The 21,174-nt window shown below is 38.2% G+C and overlaps 2 long non-coding RNA genes across 3 annotated transcripts in view; one reads left to right on the top strand and one right to left on the bottom strand.

Annotated features, from left to right (window-relative positions):
* The window catches only part of LOC311430224, a 48,212-nt gene extending 29,019 nt beyond the window's left edge, over positions 1-19,193 (bottom strand). The window contains exons 1-4 of one of the 2 annotated variants that reach the window (XR_014688621.1): positions 17,157-19,193; positions 14,512-14,556; positions 14,314-14,386; positions 10,471-10,548 (exon numbers count right to left, since the gene is read on the bottom strand). This is a non-coding gene — a long non-coding RNA (uncharacterized lncRNA). The remainder of the gene's footprint in view (positions 1-10,470; positions 10,549-14,313; positions 14,387-14,511; positions 14,557-17,156) is intronic. The other variant, XR_014688622.1, reaches the window with a different exon arrangement.
* On the top strand, positions 12,887-14,555 carry LOC311430225. Its single transcript, XR_014688623.1, has 2 exons — positions 12,887-13,077; positions 13,155-14,555. It is a non-coding gene; the product is annotated as an uncharacterized lncRNA (long non-coding RNA).
* Positions 19,194-21,174: the final 1,981 nt, after the last annotated feature.

Below are 21,174 nucleotides of genomic sequence, written 5' to 3' on the forward strand. Positions count from 1 at the left end.
TAGCACAAAAAAGTTCTGTAAGGTTGTATTAATAACTAATATTTATTTTTATTCATCCAAACCTGTAATAGTTGCTTTAGATTATCAGAAGCAGCTTCATATTTTTTTCTGTTGATCTGGATGAGCTGGATTGGGCAAGCTTGCTAATCAGGTCTGATACTTTTGCTTTTTGAAGATATAAGAATAAAGCATATTACCAAAGGTGGAAATGGAAAGCACCTTTGCTGCACTGATGCTCAAAACAGCCCATGCAAACCAGGTAGAAGAGCATATAATTATTATATTTGCAGAAGACAGGAGAGGTCTTAGAATATTCTTGCTATGCCAGAAGGCTTTTCAGGGCCAACACACTTTTACGAATGAAATACCCAGTGACAAATCAAATTACTCAGAGACTATTTCATCACTTCACTTGAACAACAAAATATTTCTTTTAAAATATGGCTGTAATCAAATGGAAAAGTCAACAAACATGAAACTACAGAACAATCTATTACAATGGTGTTTTGCAATATATGTGCTTCCTCAGCATCTCAGCTAGCTTTTACCTCTCTTTCTCCCACTGTCCTGCACTAAGCTGGAATATCCATCTATTAAAATATAGTCTCTCTTGCTTTTGTCATCTTTGTTGGCTTCTTCTTCTCTGCTGCCCCCAAAAGAAATGGATAGCACAGAGCTCCTTTATGAAAACTAAATTAGCAGAATTCCTGTTACAGTTATTCCTCCTTTTCTTTCTGTAAATGTCACATAAACTCTACTTCAAAGACATAAAATTGGGAAAGAGGACTCCAATACATACTGTACTGTTAATTTCTGGGTGATTGCTTTTCCATGCCTACCATCATTGCCTACCACACAGCTCCTACATTTTCCTAAGCTTCAGTTAAGGATTTTCTTGATCTAGTACACATATAAGAGTAGATTCTGATACCTATGCTGTATAAGTAGCTTCATCACTGACACTGTCTCAATGTAAGACACTCTTTAAGGCAAGTAGGAGTGCCACAGATGTCGTATATTTCCAATAGAAATGGCAAAATACAGATCTTTGGCTAAGAAATTTTTGGAAGGTGGAATGACAGACAAAATAGAATGGAAAGTGGGAAGAGAGCATTTTGCACAGACAAATGTTGGCTTAAGAAAGGTGTACCATTACAGTGCTTCTGCAAATGTCAGAGAGAGAGAAGGGGCGAGGAAGCCCACAGTTAAATTTCCTTTCTGGAGGAATATCCCCTTCCCACTGTAGTTCTTGGAGGTGGCATTCCTCAGGCAACAGTTGCTCTGAAGTATTTTCTTGAAATTTCCAATCTCAGATTTCAGAGATTTCAGGTCACTGTGAAGAACATACAACAAACCTCACTAAAGCCCTGTGTCAGAAGTGTATCCTTCTGAAATGCTGACACCTCAGGGATCAAGCACCCCAGCAGCATATGGACACAAGTTTTCAAAGCAAGAGGATTTTGAGTTTTGGAAAGACACTATTTGTCCACAGAGTGCCTAAATGGATCACATGCATGTATCTATTCTGCCACAGCAGTGACACAAACCTTCATGTGGTTGCCAGCCTCTAATGTCAAGGATGGATTCCATTAACTATAGAAATGTTGCTATCACTAACCCTACTAATAATAGCAACTTCCCAGGCCTCAGCTGCCTAATGGACTTTCAGAATACATACAGCTAGTGATTTCCTTGATTTCTTGTCAAAGCTGAGGTCAAAAATAATCTCAGGAGACTCCAGACTTGGCCTTTTCAAAATTTTATGCTTGTCAAATTTTAGTGCAGAAGATGGATTATCAATGCAAGCACTGGAAGAGCAACAGTTTGACATGTACAATGTCTCAGACTGATTCAGATATATGAACATTTGTGTGTCAGCAGAATCAGAAACAGGATGATCCGTCAGTTGCACTCACAATGGATTCCTGTATTTCCTATCCAAAACAAACTGATTACCATTAGCATACCCTTGAATTCATTCTTTTTTGGTTTTTGTTTTGTTTTGTTTTGTTTTTGTTGTTTTTGTTTTTTTCCTGTTCAAGAATAAACAAGCAAACAGTAAAGTAACCTCATCCATAAGGTTTCCCACTCCTCTACAATTAGCTTTCCTTTTAAAAAAGCCTGATACATGTTATATTCACTGTGGGAAGGAATTACAAATTATACAGGAAACCTATTTCCCCTCAGAGAAAGAGTGGGCCATAATTTTATTCCTTAGCGTTATAAATTAGGCTTTTCTTTGCTTTAAAAGTTATAAAATACAGTGAAGATTAATAACATCATTGTTTGTGAACCACTGAAATATATAAGTTTCCACAATAAGGAGGCAATATTCTCAGTGAGACACTATTCTGCTAGTAAAGAGAAATGACTTAGGAAATAGCCATGCCTAAGCTTACTGACAGAAAGCAATTAGAGCTTCTCTCCAGCGCTTAGAAAACAGGCAATAGTGTAATTGACTCATTGCACTTTTTGAAATAAACCAGCCAGACAACATACAGAAAACATAATCTTGATACTTGCGTCAAACTGGAGTCACAAATCGTATGGAATAAAAGGGTACCAAAGAAACAGCAAAACTCAGGGCATCAAGAAGACCCTGATATCAGTGACAGATTAGATAGCTAGACTGGCAGACCATTTGTATATAATGATGCAGCTGTACTTAGCGTATGAATATATTTTATGTTACGAACTTTCCCTTGGACATTAAAAATGCTTTTTAGTCTGTGCATGTACATGCAAGAGGGAAGGGACAAAGATGATTTATGAACAGGCTGCATAGAGTGTGATACAAGTAGCAACTGCAATGTAAATAGAATATAATTTCCAATTTAGTTACAACTTGGATCTAAAAAGTAGATCAGGTCCTAGAGCACAGAACTCTGAGCATTCTCAATAGCTATAGGGACAGGTTGTTGGATGATGAAGCTCTGTACAGTTCACAAGCAGACTGGAACTTGTGGGACATATTCTGAGTTTATATCCATACAGTTAGACAAGGGTTATGCCACTGTTTTTTTTTGTTGTCTGGCCAGTGGCATCTGCCCCAGACAACCAGAAGGTAAGTACTGTGGCTTTGCTCTGGAAATTCTGGTGGTCAATCCAGAATCCCTTTCCTCAATACAACTATTTTCTGCCCATGCACAACCAGAACTGCAGAACTGCAGTTTACCGTCATTTCAGAGTCAGCTGGATGTATCCTTTATGCTTTGTAGCATCTAATTATGTTTATATGTCATCGATGATCACTTTTATTTTTTTTTAATTAACACAATTAAATTAAATTTTCTAGTTGTAGTGACTGACTTGTGCTTCCTGCATTTTAGGTTTCCTGTAAAGTTTTAGGTCAAAATAAAACCACATTTTTTCTCACTAGTTGAAGTAAGTGACAGTAAGTACTATCTGGAACAGGACACCAGTGATTTTCAATTAACATTAAATAGGAAACTGTTTAATATAAATTGTTATTAAATGGGCATATTAGCATTAAATTAGTGCTAAATGGCATAGACAAACTTCTCCATTAAGCAGGCCCTTATTAAGTGTATTCAATCTTTTACAGTATGCACCATTCAGTCTCAGGTTTCCTCATCTGAAAGATGTTTCTTGATAAATGGTCATTTATCACATTTATGCCTCTTAAGCTTCTAGTTTCATTTGATTTCTTTTATAAATATTCACTAGATAAGACATTCTTGTAAATTTTGCTGTGCATTAATTCTATGGTTCCTGCCAACAAATTGTCCTTTTCTTTGAACCTTTCATTTGAGCTTCACCTCACACATATCACTAACATTTTTTTGCTGCTCCACAAGATGAATTCATAGTGTTTGATGCTTGTCCAGTTTGAATGAGGACCAACTGCTGATATCAATAATATTAGAGAAGAAACAAAGGTAGAAAAAGATTTGATATTTTTAAAGAAAATCAGTGCCAGAACATACTCTTCATTTACATGAACTAGCAGCTTCTAAAATTCAAGAATAACTTTTAAAAGTTAAGTTTGTATGAATCAAAAAATTGTCATATCTGAATACTTGTCTTCACAGGAAATCCTTGTCACTGGCTGAATGACAGATAGATGTTAAATTGCATAGTGGGGAGGGTATTTGCCATGAATTTCCCCAAAATGAAAAACCTACAAGATTATCTGTGTGGACTATATCTGAAAACTACAAGGCTCACTGTATTCTTAGTGAGAGAGTATCAGAGTCCTCTGTCCCTCTGGTATTCTGAAGTTCCTCTGAAACTTTGTTTGTTGGGTGTGTGAGGATACAGCTTGAAATATGATTTATTCATAATCAAAGAAACCTTGGGGTTTTTAGTCAACAGATAAGCTTTAAACCATACTGTATACAAGGCCTCTTGGATCACTGAGTTTTCTGTTCCCACAGAGACCATGTTCCATTTGTTCACTCCCTGAACAAATTTATCAAACTTTAACTTAAAAGGTTAACATGCCTTTGAGAGGCATGTGAGCCTCTCAAAAGAGGCAGCTATGTCTCACATCCTGATTTTGGAAGTAAAATATCTTCCCAGAAGGGAACTAGAGACATAGATAGTGTATTAATGAAATTGATACAGAATTGAAAAAGAGTATAAATATACTCTTTTTAAAGGAAATTTTCATTTTGCTCATCTCAAAATGGGGAGTATGATAGTTTTAAATATATTTTCAGTGAGTTTGTGAAAGCCCCAGCCTGGATTTTCTAATATATATGAACTGTTATAAACAGAATAAAAAACAATTCTTGCAGTCTGCAAACATTGAGTCTTACTGAATTATCTTCAGAGAGAAAACAAAATAGCATTATACAAGAATGTTGTGAAAAACAGCTTGTCCTGTGTTTGTGAAGTGGCAGCATGTTAGAAAACCAGTGCAACAGTTCAATGGGTTTCCATGGAAACCGCCAGACTCAAATGCATGGGTGCACAAGTAAGCTTGCCAGGTGCCCATTATTGTTTTGGAGGACGGAAAAGTTACATTTCTACAACAGCTATATAGATCAGCTGAGCAAGATGCTTTTCAAGTAATGCACTTGCAAAAATAGATAAGCACCATCCAGACTAAAACTTGTTTGTACTTTTTACAGCAAGTTGCGTAATTTGATCTCCCCTTGAAAATGTCCAGATTGCAGTTTCTACCCATTGACTGTTTCACCCAAAATACTATGGTCTTCTGCTGCAAGGTAATTTTCTGGGGAAAAAAAAAAAAAAAAGAAAAAAGAACACATAACACAACAGGTAGGATGAAGACACCAAAACTGAAATGGGAAAGTTATTACATCCAAGAGAACCACACAAGCATTTTGGATACCAATGAGATACTTAATAGAATGAACCACAAATAGGATTTACATTCACTGCTCTTATCTTATGGACTATTTCTAAAAATATGAACATAACCAAGCCCTCAACTACTGTAATTTATCATTATTTGATGAAATCTGTGTAATTCTGAAAGTTTTCATAACCAGAGTATTTAACAGCGTTCTTCAATGGAAGGATACAGATTAGGAACGTCTGAATTTCACCGGGTCCCTAATGTATTCTTTCTCAGTGTAAGGATGTTGTCTTCTTTATTAAGCCTTTGAATTTGCTTGATGTTTGAGTAAGCAATGCAAATATCAGAGTGTCGTAGTCACACCATATTGTGCAGAAGACTTGTGCATAGGAGAAATTCTAGAAAGCCTAAAGCAACTGGCCTAAGTCCAAAGAACACAGTGCTTGGGTAGAAACTAAGACATTTGATAGTTTTGTCTAGGTCCATGAGTCTTATGCATAGCTGGAAGTGAAAACTTCTTTTTCAGCATGTTAGAATCTTCTAACCTGAGTTTCTGGGGGAAAAAAAAAAAAAAAAAAAAAAAAAAAAAAGACTTTGTACTCTTGTACTCTTGTACTCTTGGAAATGACAAAAAACTGGGGAACCTTATGTCCACATCAGTTTCAGACATAAATATATCCCAAGAGTTTGCATATCCACATGGGGTCTACACCCAGGACATTTACCAGAGAGATCAAAGAAGATAACACTGGAACTTACCCTGACCAAAGAAACCAAAAATACTTTGGCTCATTCTCATAAATCCCAGACCAGCCTAGTAAGCCACCAAAATGGTAGTTCCCTTAAGAAGACACTGATCAAAATCTGAGGACTTTTACAAATGGACCCCCTGAGCTCTGTCATTGCCCAGGAAAGTTAGTGTTGCACAACTGTTAGCCCAGATGGTGAGCTCAGATTTTGCATAACTATAGCTATCAATAACAGTCTAATAATAATAGTTAGAACTAATAACAAAAAACAGAATAAGACCCTTATTCTTGTTTGACTAGAATTAGCACTTATAGACCTAATTAACATGGAGGTACCTCTTTTATATTCCTAATGTAGATGTCTACAGTTTGGAGCTGAATCTCATCCTCAGTTTCAGCCTCTCTTTCCAAACCATGTATATTTGCTTGTGAGTTTTAATGCTTAGCCACACACCAAACAGCAGTTTGAGTATCAAGTATTCATGTTAGTAACAGGGATTGTTTAAAATAGCTGTATTTCACACAGCACTCTCCTAATTATATATGCTTATAGCTTCATATTAGTTCAGCGACACCCTTTTAAGAAGAATAACAACTTGACAGAGATTAATAGCGATACCCATCTACAGTCTATGCCCAAACATTGTTTTTCTAATTACTTGCTTGCTGTTTCACAAAAGATTCCTTTTCAAAACATATGTTGTGTCTGTCTTCAAGAAGTAGGTTGCTGCCTTTGCTTTAAATTTAGATCTAAAGCTCTTTGAAGTATCCAGCCATGAGCCCTTCTACAGGGTAGCTACTGAGACATGCAGTTGTTGAAGATGTTGCTTCTTTTCATATTACTTCTGTTGAGGATGGAACACTTGTGCTGTAAAAGTAGAGGAGATGAGAAAGAGCACTATCACTTCACAGAGGTTAGCTGGCAGAGATACAACATGATCTCTGAGCCTCGTCGCTTGTCCAATGGGCTGAAAACCGAACAATACAACAGCTTCAGAAAAGGCACAAATAGGTGTTTTGCACACACATGCATTATTGCATATGGTACTTTTCCATTCCTTCATTTGACTAAATCACAGCTTCAGGACAAAATGATGAGACAAAGAAAACCTTGTACAAATGTATTTAGTAAAATAGCTGAATGAGCTGACTCTGGAGAATCTTGCATGTTCAAGCAATATTTTCTTTCTGTTTTTTTTTCTTGACACTAATTCTGTCTCTGGCTTCCTATAATACATAACTGATAGGGAAATTAAAGCATGAGTGGAGATCAAACAAAAAGTCACAATACTTGTACTTTGTTGTTCTTCCTTTCCCGGACCAAGTCATTCATATTACAGTAATGCAAACTCAGTTACACTACGCAAATATCAATTTCTGAAACCGAGGACAGTACAGGACAACAAGATGCTAACCAAAGGATTTGCAGAAGATCTTGGCATTAATTAAACATATGATTTTACATTTTTTCTGAAGGCAAATTTCAAACCGGGAACCTTTCAATCCCTAAGTACAGTATGTTTTTAAAACAGATAAAAGAAGAGAACTGTCAGTAGGGCCCTGTAACTTCACTTCCAGTTACATACATGTAAACTTTATTACAATTTTAGCCCTCTACTGATGAGAAGTCTTTATCAAATTCATTAACATACCTGTACTTAGCTGAAAGTAACATATTGTAATTCTTTCAAGCCTATCAGACAAAGTAAACATTGGTCTTGAATACAACAATGAGGCTTTAATAGAGCAATGGATCACTCTACAATAGGTATAACAGCTGCCTCCATGGCATAAGAGTATCAGAAATTTACATGGAAAAAAAAAAAAAAAAAAAGTACATTGAACTTCCTGGTGGGCATTTGGAATTCTGAAAGGCTTAAACTAAAATAGCTCTTAGAGATCTGCATATTATCTAGGCTCTGAAGTCAAATAAGAATGTCTCAACTTATAATGCTCACCAGAGCTTTTTACAGGGGTACTCAAAAAAAAAAAAAAAAACCTTAGGGAAGTTTTCCACAGACTTCAAACACCCTTTGAATTCAGACTCTACAGTTTGCACTCATACTGACACTAGGTACTATGAAAAAAAAAAAAAAAAAAAAAAAAAAAAACATCTTTGGCCATGGAACAGCAAATTATCAACCATAGTGATAAAATTCTTGTCTCTATTGTGACAAGCCAATAACCTGATGAAGTATTAGAGAACGTCATGAACTTCTCGCAAGTTCTATATTACATCTAAAGCTGCCCCTCAGCTGTTTGTGTGGATTTTGAAAGGGATAGCAAACACTTTCATTGAAATAGTTATTGCTTCTGCAGATGTTGAGGTTTCCTTCTGGAAAGGACTGCACTCATGAGGACATGGTAGAAGCTTGTGTTTTCATGGAAGTTTCACTTAGAAGACAGACATGCTACTTTGTGAATTCATAATCTGAATATGGGACACAGATGTGCATGATGTAAACATACATTCAGTTTGTCTGAGTACATTCTTCAGAGCAAGCCACAGCTGAGGTACCTCAGAAATGGAACAACCACCAGGAGCCAGCTAAGACCTCATGAATGCTTTGATTCATGAAAGAATTATGCACATACTCCTGGACTTTAACCAAACAACAGATAGATGAAAAGGCTTAAAACTAAGTCCATACTTAAACATTGGCATGTGCCAGAAATATTCCAGAACGGGGGCTCAAGCCTGTACGAAATGTTGCCCTAGGTTCATTTCATCTGGGAGTCATGTATTCTGTTGCAGCTTTATAACATGTAGAGCACAATTTGAGAGACTAGTTTCCACATTATACATGAAGATGCATTTCACTTCTCAGTAACACTTCATAACTATAGGCTTTTCAATTAAAATTCAACTGCAATAGGATTCTTTAGATTGGCTTACTGCATCCCTTAAATTCATACAGTCATCAGAGTGCTGTCTGGAAGGGATTTCTGGATACCCCTTAGCTTATCTCACATAAAAAACAGGACTGTGGCCAACATTAGATTATACCAGCTGTTGCTTTGTCTAGCTGAGTCCTGAAAACCTCCAAGGACGAAAAGTGTCTAACCTCTCTGGATTACATGTTCCAATGCTGCAACACTCTCCCAATGAAGATTTTTTTTCCTAATATCTAGCATGAACCAGGCCCCTGATCATTCATTCCTCAGCTTGACCCTCTCTATTTTGTCCCTTTCCCTCCTGGACTGGAGAGACCCTGAACTGGAAATTGTGAAGTGTGGCTTCACTAGTGCTGAATTATCACCCCCTTTTGGTCACACTGCCCCTAAGGTTTTCTGCCATGTGGTTTGTGTGTTTTGCAACAAGAGCACTCATATAAACATATGAGTTATCATATCAAACATATGATAACTCATATGTTTGGCATCCACTGTGACCCCCTGGTCCTGTTCAGTGGGGCAGCTGCTCAGATAGTCTGTCCTAAGCCTATGCTGATGCCTGCTGCAATTTCTTCCAGGTAACGAGCTTTGCACTCCCCTCCAAGCACTTTGGGAAGTTCCTCTTGGCCCAATGACCGATATTTTTTTTGAATACAACTCAGCTGTTAAGTATTTCCCCAGTTTCACATCATCTGCAAATTTGCTGAGCATTCAATCTGTTCCCAAAGTTGAGTAATTAGTGTTAATACAAGCTACAGGAATTAGCACTGATTAGATGTTATTTCATGGTGCTCCCAAAGCTCATGTGAGAAAAATGAAATGTCCCAGTAAGGATTTCCAGTTGTCAAGAAACAACCAAGTGTGGAATGACAGAGTCCACAAACAGAAACATCTGCTGAATAGTTATTTGCTTGTTGCAGAACAGTGTGCTCAGGATTAGTGCAAAATAAAGGGAGAAAAAGACATGCTCAAAAAAAAAAAAAAAAATAATAATAATAATAAAATGCGGATAAAAACTGTGAATAAAAACTGGCAGGATGGATAGTACCTCCCATTTTTATTTTCTCTACAGCATTCATATTCTAGCTGGCTATAAATCTGTACGGATTATATCAGCAGATATTTGAGCTCTTCACTGTGAATTTACCCTTCCCAATGAACAACATATATTGAAGGTACCTCAAAAGGTACCCTCAAAAAAATAAAATAGAGCTTTGCAGTCTCAATTGTTTTAACCACAGGTATCTTCTTATATTTAATGAATCATTTTTTCTATACCTGAAGAATGTTTCCCCAGGTGCACACAGGCAAGAAAGGAAGGAAGGAAGGAAGGAAGGAGGGAAACCACCCTTCATGCCTGAGAACTAACATATTTTGTAGAGCAACTTTCCTAGTTCACGGTTCTCTTGGAAAAAACAATAATAAATAAATAAATAAATTAATTAATTAATTAAAAGTCATCAGACAGGCTGTTTTCACGTCAGCACGAGGCATTGCATCTCATGGGTTGGAAGAGATTGCCACTTTGTTTGACTTTACCTTCGACGTATTATCTTTCCTCAGGACAAAAAAGCTTCAGTGTTCAGCATCATGTCATATTTGTATTGCAGGTTGGTCCTGGCAAGAGAGAGGAACATTTGAGACTCATGGAAAGAGTTTCTACATTATCATTGTGATGGGATTGAGGATTTATGTTTCCAAAAGCAAAACTTAAGCAATTTTTCTCCTGAAAGAGGAAACAAACAAACAAACAAGAAACAAAAACTATGAACGAGGTCCATCAAGGCTGAAAGAGAACTAGGTGAGTGATCAGTTTTGCCAGGGAACATGACCTCCATTTCTGAGACAGCTAGCCTACTCTGTACCACTATAAGTTTCCCATGCATGCCTTAACAGCTCCAATGACATGAAAATCAGTTTACCTCACATTACATTAGTCCATATCTCTGAAGAACTATTGAGGAAGGACAGTCTGTTTCTCCAATGGCAAGACTGCATCTCTTCTCACTTTTTGCGTTTCACAAAAGGCCATCAACATAGGCCATCCACACTGCACCTGCATGCTCAAAGCAGTGGCAAGATCAGCCCCTCTTGTCTTCTTATGCTAATAGTTAATTAGTTAATCCACAGAAGTGGAACAGCTTTGAATCTCTGGTTTCAAGCAAACTGATTTGGGACTCACATATACTAGTATATACTACTAGTCTTATAAATCACTTGGCCATGCTTTCTGGGGAAAAGAAAACAAAACAAAACCACCTTTCTTTTCCCTTGGAACTGTTTTTGGTTGATTACCAGAGACAAATCTGAGTAATAAAATGAATCATATCCATGCAGACTGTGTTAAAAAGCCCAGTGATCACCTGGAGGGACAAGAAGCATGAAGTGATCAAGACTGTTTTTTATTTGAAGTTAAAAGCAGACTGACACATAACAGTAACTTAGCCCTTTACTGTAAACTCTGGCCTTGAATAAAAAGCACTGACTAGCCTACAGCTTCACACATTCCTCATCAAATCTCAAACTGCAAAACATTTAACCACAAAGAGCAGCCCCAGTAAAAAAAAAAAAAAACAACTCTTATGAAAGTGATGATTTGACCTGAAATGCTGAGTCAAGGAGAACCTGAGAAATTGTTCTTTGGCTCCAGGAATACAATGCCCCTTGATTTCCCCACATGTGGTGTTTTCACTCATTTTTCTTCATCTTTCCTCTCAACCTGGCACTAAACTGTTCTATCCTTCCCTGTAGTGAAGAATATTTATTCAGATAGAAATTACACATTCAAAGGAGAATTCATTACCAAGAGCAAACCGTGGGCTTACATTTGTGTTTGGATCCAGGCTCAGATGGAAGATAGAACACCTTGTGAACTCTAACCACGGAGTAGGGGGATGTCACCTACCCTTGCAATCTTCTGTCAAAGAAATCTTTCATCCTTCGGTTTGGTTTCCACCAGCAATTTTTACAAATTATTCCTTGGCTAAGTCTATGCAATCCAGTATTGCACATTAAATCATAGGTTCATTTCCTTGCAGGTTTGTGCTCAGCAGAGGTTGGTCTATAAAAGCTGCCATCAGCTATTGTCAAATCAGAAATGAGAAATGTTATTAGAGGAAACTGTGATTCTTTCTTCCACTGGCTATGAATCAGTGCTTTACTCCTTGTTTATTGAGTTACAGAATATTGGCAGAATGCTGCCATTATGTCCAAGGAACATTCTTTCTATATATATATATATATATATATTTATAACTACACTGCACCCACTATAATTGTGTAACAGCACTTCCTTTGAATTGAGACAACCCGCATTGCGGGGTGTCTCATTATTTATGAACTAAAGTGATGAGAATCTCTTCACTGAAGACAATGGCCAGGCAGAAGGCAGCAGGAAAACAAATCACACAGGACTAGAGCTATGGGATCTGGTGTTCTCTTTTTTGCTTTGTGTTCCCATCCTCATGGAATGCCATGCCATGCCTGGCTCCAAATGCCTCCTCAAAGCATCATCTCCCTATTCATATAGTTCCTCCCAGTAGGTTCCTTTTAGCCACTGCTCCCACTGAGCCCCAACCACTTCCCTGTACAAAAGCTCTGGTCAGCCAGACTCAACTTCCTCTGCCTTCATTCAGTGTTGTCTTGAGTAGTGCCAGGAGCAGGGAGCCCCTCTGCTACAGCTCATCATGAGGCAGTAGTTAGGGCACTTTTCCCTGCACATAGGCCTACTTTTCTGTAGACCCATGAGGTTAACATAGGAGGTTATGATCATAATCTTAAATAAAGATTATCAATCACTGTATGAAATGCAGGGTTAGAACAGAAGTATATAGTATATAGTTCATATATTCAGTCCTTTGAAAGGTAAGCCAATGTCTAGGCTGGGAAAGACCCTCAATTAATTGCAATTGCCTACACATGGGATATGTGGAGATCAACAAGGTACTCCAGGCTCATTCTGGATAAAATAGAAGAAGTATAGGCACTTCCAAATTGCCAGCCCCATGAATCTTTTCTCTGACTCCTTTTGGTTTAGGTACAGGGCACTCAAAGCCTCCCATCACTCCTCACAGTCTGCAAAGGGGGCCCAGAGTGATGATCACTATGACAAACCACTTTTCCAGTTCAGAGCTCTGTTAATAAAAGGTGAGTGGTTCAAATGCAAAAAGAAGAAAATCTTCCCAAATACCATGTTCTGTCTGTGACTGTTCTGGCATATTCAGCTTGCAGGAGCTGGATGGCTTCTGGGAGAAACACCACTTGTTCTGGGATGCTGATGGAAGAAGGATTCCTTCCGCAAGACCAGCCCTGCCACTAGCAGCTCCAGCAGCTCTGAGCTCTCGGAAAACAGAGAAAACAGAGCTCTGGACATGGGAATAAGCATGATGAATGTACAAGAAATGGAAGGTGGTGTTTATCTGGGGAGCCAAACCTGAAGGAATAGAAAATATGTGGTGAATGCACCTGATGGCTGCTCATCCCATGACTTAGGTGTTGGGTACATGATTGTTGGAAAACTGTGAAGGATCTTCCAAGGGTAGTTCCTGAATGAACTCCTAGAAGACAGTGAGAGTTTGGTATAACTTAAGATTAGAAGGATCTCCTGCAACAGCTTCTGATTAAGAATTTGGGCTTGAAGACTGCTGAAAAGAAGTTTAGCTCCTATCGGCTTTCTAGAAAGGAAACAACTGAGAAAAAAGATGAGGAGAGAGATTTTTCCAGCTGTGAACTCAATTGCTGTTCCAGATGGTGGCAGAAGAAAGTCACAATATGATCACAGAGTGATACACAGGGATGCAGATATTCTATCTGCATCCCTGTGTATTCTGTTGTGCTTAACTGCTACTTACAACTTGCTCCCTTTTGCAAAAACAAAAGGTGTCACAATCAAAGCTGCAAATAAGCTGAGACCTAGCTGTTACAAAAGCTAGTTTGCTTCTGCAGATCTCACTTTTCATTATGCCTTTGCTCCCATCACTACTAGTGTAACCTGTAAAATATTATGTTTCTCCCTAAATATGCCAACACTTATAACTGCTTCTGGCAGGGAACTAGAGACATGCACCAGAGAGCAACAAATCAGGAATGGCCGAGCATATATTTCTCTTCACTAAGAATCATCGGATTGATATGAAAGGGTAAACTAAGAACAAGGTTCTGTCCTGGTCTAGTGCCATGGTCATGCAGTGAATGTCAAAATGATACCACCACTGTAAAGAGGTCTAGATCTGCCACTGAGCACTAACACCAAATTTTCAAATTACCAGGTCTTTGCATACTGCATGATAGAAGACAGAAGCTCCTTTCATTTCACTAACTCCATAGTGCAGGTTTTCAGACTCAAAACAATATTTTTGTTTTAGGAATATAGCAGTCTCTTACACTGGCTGTTTACCAGGCAGATCCAGGCAGACGATGCAGAGGAGCAGGCCAACTGGAGCCATGGTATTAATAGCTGTGAAGAAAAGAACATTATCATGTCTAATACAGTCATGGACAGATGGCCTGAGTGTAGCACAGTAATCCTTCAACACAGTTTCAGGCTGTAAAATACATCCTCTCCGTCAAAATAAAACATACCAAATAATGACTCAGGATGCTCTGCTTCCTTTCCAGGGGCAAGTCCTGTCACAGAAATGTTTAAATCAGCACCTTTTCTTACATTTAAACAGATTTATCATCATATTTTTCTGTTCCTATATTCATTGCTTTCCTGTTCAATGTGATTCCCTCTGTTCCATTTCAGCAACCCTCCTCCAATACCAGGGCATCCACAAGAGCCCCTGCAGATGCAGTAGCTTGCAGCAGAGCCCTTACTGGAACAAATCCCCCATTCCCTCCCACCTCCATTCCCCCAGCGTCTGTGAAATCTCAGCAGTTAGGTCTTGTCAAGCTGCACTAGAGCTTTGCATAGCTCAGTTTGAAAGAAGCCAGACAAGGTGAAAAGGAGAGGAATTTTTTCCAGCTCCTCTCTTTTTTGACACATTGACATTTTCATAAGGAAAAAGACAAGAACATGTAGATTAAAAATTAAAAAAAAAAAAAAAAAAAAAAAAAGAAGTAATAATTAGAGAGAATGAATGAGAGAGGGGTTAATCACGTGGTAGCTGAGAGGCAGTGAATCACTGCTGGCATGTGTCATGACAGAATCTTTGAACTGTACAAAAATGTCTTGCATTAAAAAGCCCTGTGTACCCCTCCAAGTTGCTCATTGATGTGCTGAGTACAGCAGCTATTCTGACGCATGGCTGAGGGCAGCTCAAATGTTTTTAGACTGTCTTTAAATCTCATTGGCTTCCTAGTAAGTACATGTATCCACTAGAGTTTTAAATATGACCTTGGAAGGGCAAAGTGTAAGGCAAACTCTGTGGCAGGGTGCCCTAAGAGACTGTCACAGCTCTGACTTCTTCCATGCACTCAGCTCTAACAAACCAGATCCCAAAGTCTCTCTCTTCTCAGTTTTGAATAAGAGGCCTTCTCCACAATGATTAATAATAGCAAGAGCTGCTGTGCTGTCTTCTCTTTTCTCACTCCTACAGTTTTGTATTTATATTGCTGCTAGTAGCTGTGGCTGCTGTTTCTCCAGTGTCTTAGAAATCTTTGCAGTATCCAAAACTCACATCATTGTTCTTTCTATCCCTACTGCCAAATCTCTTTATTACTGCTTTTGTTGGCTAATACTACTGCAACGTTATTCAGTCATTTACCATTTAGTGCATGTCTACATTGGTATAGACTATAATGTATCTCAGATGATCTCCAAACCATATAGTCCAGGTACTGGAAGGAGTCTTAGTTATTATAAACTAAGACACATTGTAAATTAATCCACGTAGGAGTGTAACTGAAGAACTTCATGGTTCTATGGCCATGATTAAACTTTCTCAAGCATCCATATGATATCCATGATGTGTGCAAAATAAAAATAACAGTAGTTTACTGACAAGCAGCACACATGCATGCCTACCCTGTCCTTCCTGTGCACCTTATTTTGAAACAAAACAAAAATTTGGTACAATGTCAGAACTAAAGAACTAAAAGCATTTAAAAAAAAAATAAATCTGATTGTTGTATAAAGCAAAATATAGATTTTAATCCATGAAAAATATGTGGTGCAAAACTCTGTGCTGAAGTAATTCTCACTTTCCTCTTCTCACCACTCCCTACTATGTTTTGAATTTGTGGCTGACTGAACACTGGTGTGGGGATTGTAACTTTAATGTCTTAATTTTGTGACTTCCACTCATTTAAATTCTCATCCATGAAGCTGCATGTAACTTGACCACAGAAAGGTCCCCAAGTCAAAAACATGACTCTTGCACACTGTCAATCAAAGTAGCCAAACAGCAGAATGATGGCAGCTTGAATGAAAGGCAACAGCAAAACAATAAGAGTCAGCCTAGCCCTGTCAAACTGCCACGTTTAGCCAGATTGTTGTTAACAGGGCTCTAAAAAGGGCTGGCTGAGGCTGTGACTAGAAGGCAGTTCTGTCTCCTGTTAAAGAAAGCAGATGAGCTGCATTTCCTTGTAATCTGTGATGCTGGATTTCCCATCTTTCAAGATTCAATAAATTTTTTGTTGTAGAGAATAAGGGGTGGAGAATTGAAGGGAAGGGGCTGGAAAAGAAAAAAAAAAAAAAAAAAAACTTTTTCATTCTTCCCTTCTTTGGTCAATCTGGTTTGGTTTATTTTATCTTGACTGTAGGAAAGGATAAAACAGACTGCCCTAGAACTTGTACAAACATTATCAGTAGAAAAAGCTTTGTTTGCTCTTCCCTTCACAATTCAAAGCTACAAGCTATTAACATCAGTTGTCATTTTCAAAAATGCAGAGTACCAACTAATTTCTGACTGTGTATGTTAGATACAGCTGTACCTAACAGTAATCACTGTTCAAAATGCCAGGCACCAACATGAGGCAAAAAAAAAAAAAAAAAAAAAAAAAAAACGGTATAAGAGCAATACTAAAAAGCAAATAAAATGTTGAGGTAACAGCACCCATGTCTTCCTATTTTTCTCCCCTCTCCATTCACAGAATTCATAGCATTGCTGTCAAAACACAATTTCCTAATTTCCTTACTTTTCAAGTATTTTCAAGTATCTTTTCACAACACACAGCTTTGTGATAGAATCATCCTATAGTACTTGTTTACATAAACATGCTTAGCTCCTTTAAGTCTGCTTCTTTTCCTTAACTCTCATGAAGCAATGCCAATATAAACCAACCTGAAATTGGTCCAAACTGCCGCTTTTCACAGCACTGCTACCTTCCTCCCCCTTAACTGCTGCAAAATCGTGTGCCCTCCTGATGCTGCCTGCTTTTGCTCTTGCTCAGTGAGTGAGCTCTGATAGCATTTGAGCTGCATGCTCAGATGGTCTTGCTCTCTTCAAACTGAGTTCATTTACGTACCCGAGGCACCGTGTGGCCTTCAGCACTCATCTGCTGTGATGGGAACCAGCACCTCTTCTGCTCTGTTTGTTTGGGCTGGACTAAGGCACATTTCTGCTGTCTCCCTGATAGCATGGATAATCCTTTCTCCCCCTAACAAACTCCTAATTCATGTCCATGCTTGGTCCTCTGAACTTCACTTTTAATTCCTGTTATTGGAATATATGCTCTTTTCCATCAAAAGGAACACATCAACCTGATGCCACTCGGCTTTGCTTGGCTATGAGTGCTGGAAGCTCTGCTTCTGTCCCATGTAAAACTGACACGAACAGAGCTGAAAAACAGAGGCACTGCCATGGCAAACTTGGCCAGCTGGATTTGCCAGCACTCTGCAACACACCCCACTAAACAAGTTTTATGCGCATGGTCAGGAAAATGTAATTATTGTCAGCACTAAATGAAAAATATTTCACTGCATAGCAGAATTAAGCCTTCTTTCCAAAGCAAGTTGCTTTGAGGAGAGGCATTTCCTCTCCTTTTTTTTTTGGTTTTCATTACCCTGAAATTCAGCTGAACTGAAGTGAAGAGGCTGGCTCCCGGAGCATTGTACCAAATAGCTACTGACCCCAGCGCTCACCAGAGAAAGAAAGTATAAGAAAGCCTGAAGAAGCTTGGCTGAAGTATTTTTTGTGCCTCTGTCCTTATTCACCTGCACCATCCAGGGGAAATTTATTTGAGAAAACTCTGCAGAGCAAAAAGTTGCAAAATCATATACTGTGTTATAATTATTCCAGAATAATTCCATTCTGGAACATTACTTTAATCCCAGATTATTTACTGTTTCACCAAAGTGAATTTGTCTAGAATCTGTGTAGATTTTTAAGCCTTTCCTCGAGTCTGGAATAGTTATTGCAGAAATGTTTTTTAGTTTTGTTTTGTTTTTCTCTCTCTGTAACTATTATTGTCAATTTCCCCATTCTACCACAAGACAGAAGGAAGAGAAGATGACTCACTAGAGTTCACTGCAAGAGGGAACTCTAGTCATATTATTCCTAAGGGAAGATGGATTTATGGAGATGGCCTGCTCTGGTTTATTTTTTCTTCCTTTCACCAAAAATGTCCAAATCAGAAAGCATTTGCTGGATGGCTTTCATTGCTTTGCTGCCAGGCCAGTAACTGATGCTACCACCTCATTAACTAATCCATTTCTAAATTAAATATGGACAGGATTCAACAAGCACATACACAGGAAGGGGTAACGCAGATGAGTGTAATGGAAGTGTAATTGTTTTTGATGCGATGTAATGTCAGTAAATGTTCTACATTAATTGCTCTTCCAGGGCAATCCGCCTGCTCTCCAACTTAACTCGTATAGGATGTTAGTTTACGTAGGTATATATACAGAGAAAGCTTTTTGGTTATTCCCCTGGTGTAAATATCAGAATTAAATGACATTGAGATGGGAAAAGGATGAATAAAATAAAATGCCTAGGATGGTAGTGTGCTTTCTTTACTTAGACCATAAAGTAAATTTGCTAACTTACCTAAGGCTTTATAAGCACAATAAAATGACTTGCAGTGATATTTTTCCCTGAACACTGTCTCAGTCCACACTTGATTTTTCAATAAAAGCAGCAAGGGACAAGACTGTGCCAGAGGCAAAAATGGGACCAGATGACAATTGCAAAGGGGAATTCCAGGAGGTGGCTGAGCAGTGAGAGCTCAGCCACAAGCTCTGGATCAGGTAGCACCTGAAGAAACAAAAGTGATCATGAAAATGTCCCAGCTACAGACTGCACTATGCAATGACCTGCAAAGTACTGTACAGTGTGTCAGAGTCCCCTTGAAAAAAAATGCAAATACAAATAAAATAAAAATAAAAAGATCTTTACCTGTCTGGTACTAACCTTCTGTATTCCACCTAACAGATCTGTTTCCAATCTGTCCCTTGTTGGGAAGAAACAATGCTTTGACTGAGAGAGAGTCAGCCTTGGGCTCTCTGCTGAAAGCCTGCAAAATCACGGGAGGCTGACTTGGTGTCGGCCCAGTTTGCAGAAGGAGGCCATCTCAAAAGGCAGAGATGGCTAAATGGTGAAAATGTGTTTTCACAGGTATGAGATTGAGAGGAGATAAATTCAAAAAGTGTGTTCTGCCTTGAAAATTACATGACAATTTAAAGATCGGGAGTAATGGGGGAAAAAAAAAAAATCAGTAATGATGTGTTCAAAGCTGAACTCACAGAAATAAGTAGAGAACAAATCATTTCACTATCAGCGAACAATATGTCTTTTGATCAAATTCACTTCTATGGTAGGCCAGCTATATTTTTTAGTAGTAACTGTAGGGGAATGCTTCAAGTTATTACTAGTCTCACAAAAGTACATGGATTTTTCTGCTTTCCTGGAAAGCTGATATTCTCTTCAGCAATATACAGACACAGTAGTAAAATTTTATTGTTTGCTTTTGGGGTCACAGTACATGCCAGCCCCTTTCAGCAGTCACTGCTTTGAATTCAGAGTACATGCTACCACTTTATAAAGTCAGCACAAGTTCAAACTGTAAATAAACTAATAAATAAATAAATAAATAAATAGAAAAGCACATTCCTTAGACAGAAAGGTAAGTTTCCATATCACATTTCAGACCAGGCAAAATAATTAACTATGCAAGGGTGTTCACCTGTCACCGAAATTTCCCAGTTTACTAGAACTGAAATAATGCATCTTATAACTGATCAAAATACCTAAAGGCATGATCATTCAGTTCTTCTGGTTGTCAGCTTCTCATGTAGCTTAGGCTCCCATGTAGCTCTGTGGAAATTTAGCCAAAAGGAAAAATTCAGGGAGAGTCACAAAAAAAAAAAAAAAAAAAAAAAAAAAATCAGTGAATTGTGTGTGAAATTTCCTCCACTATAAATTGTGTGTGAAATTTCTTCCACTAATACAAATTCAGATTATAAATGGGTTCACTCTAGATCACTCATAGATCTCCTTTTTCTATTTTCTTTCTAAAAATAATTGTAACAGTGTGTTTTGCTGGCAACGAAGTCAGAATAAATAGCTCATTCATGTCAATTTCTGAATTTGAAAATTTTATAATTCCTGCCATTTAGGCAATCCTAAAAGTTTCACAGAATCACATATCAGGGTTCACACCATTCTGCATGTGCCCAGCTAGAAAACAGTCAATGCAGGACAAGATTTCACATAACAAATCCCTGATGCTTGCAATTAACTCCCAACGATGAATCCCTCACATGTAGAACAGCTTGTAGAATCTGTTCAAGAACAACAGCGATACTGAATTATCTGTCCATTTAAAAATATCAATGAAATTAGGATAAATATAACAGGTTAAAAACTAACATAGGGCTAATATGTGACATCTCCAGCTTTTCCTGTGCCTGTGGCAATGCTGTCATTCAAGCCCAGAAAAGATGAGAAAGAATATATATATTTTAACACTGGAAGCATTACAGAAAACAGGAAGACAAACAACCAGGTAAGAACTGAAGTCCAGCTAGCTCTGTGTTGTTTCCATCTAGCCAATATACTCTGTGCTGTCTTCTATTCCTATTAAGTCATTGAGCCTCAATACCTTTGGTATATCTAATATATTTTGCCCTTTTCCACCCTGAAGAGGATGAGACTGTGAAGTATTTTTAGGAGTCGAGCATCAGCTCAGTTCTAAAAGAAGTCAGTACAGACAATGGCCAATAGTACCTGGGAAAAGAATATGAACAGAGCAAGTAAGACAATCTCCAACTCCGAGCTTGTGTCTGTTGCAAACTCTTCAGCTGCACCTCAGAAACTTACTAAATTACAGGTGGCAACTTCGCATTTAGTAGTCTGAATG

Source organism: Aythya ferina, assembly GCF_964211825.1.
Source record: "Aythya ferina genome assembly, chromosome: 1".
In the NCBI taxonomy this organism is placed as follows: Eukaryota; Metazoa; Chordata; class Aves; order Anseriformes; family Anatidae; genus Aythya; species Aythya ferina.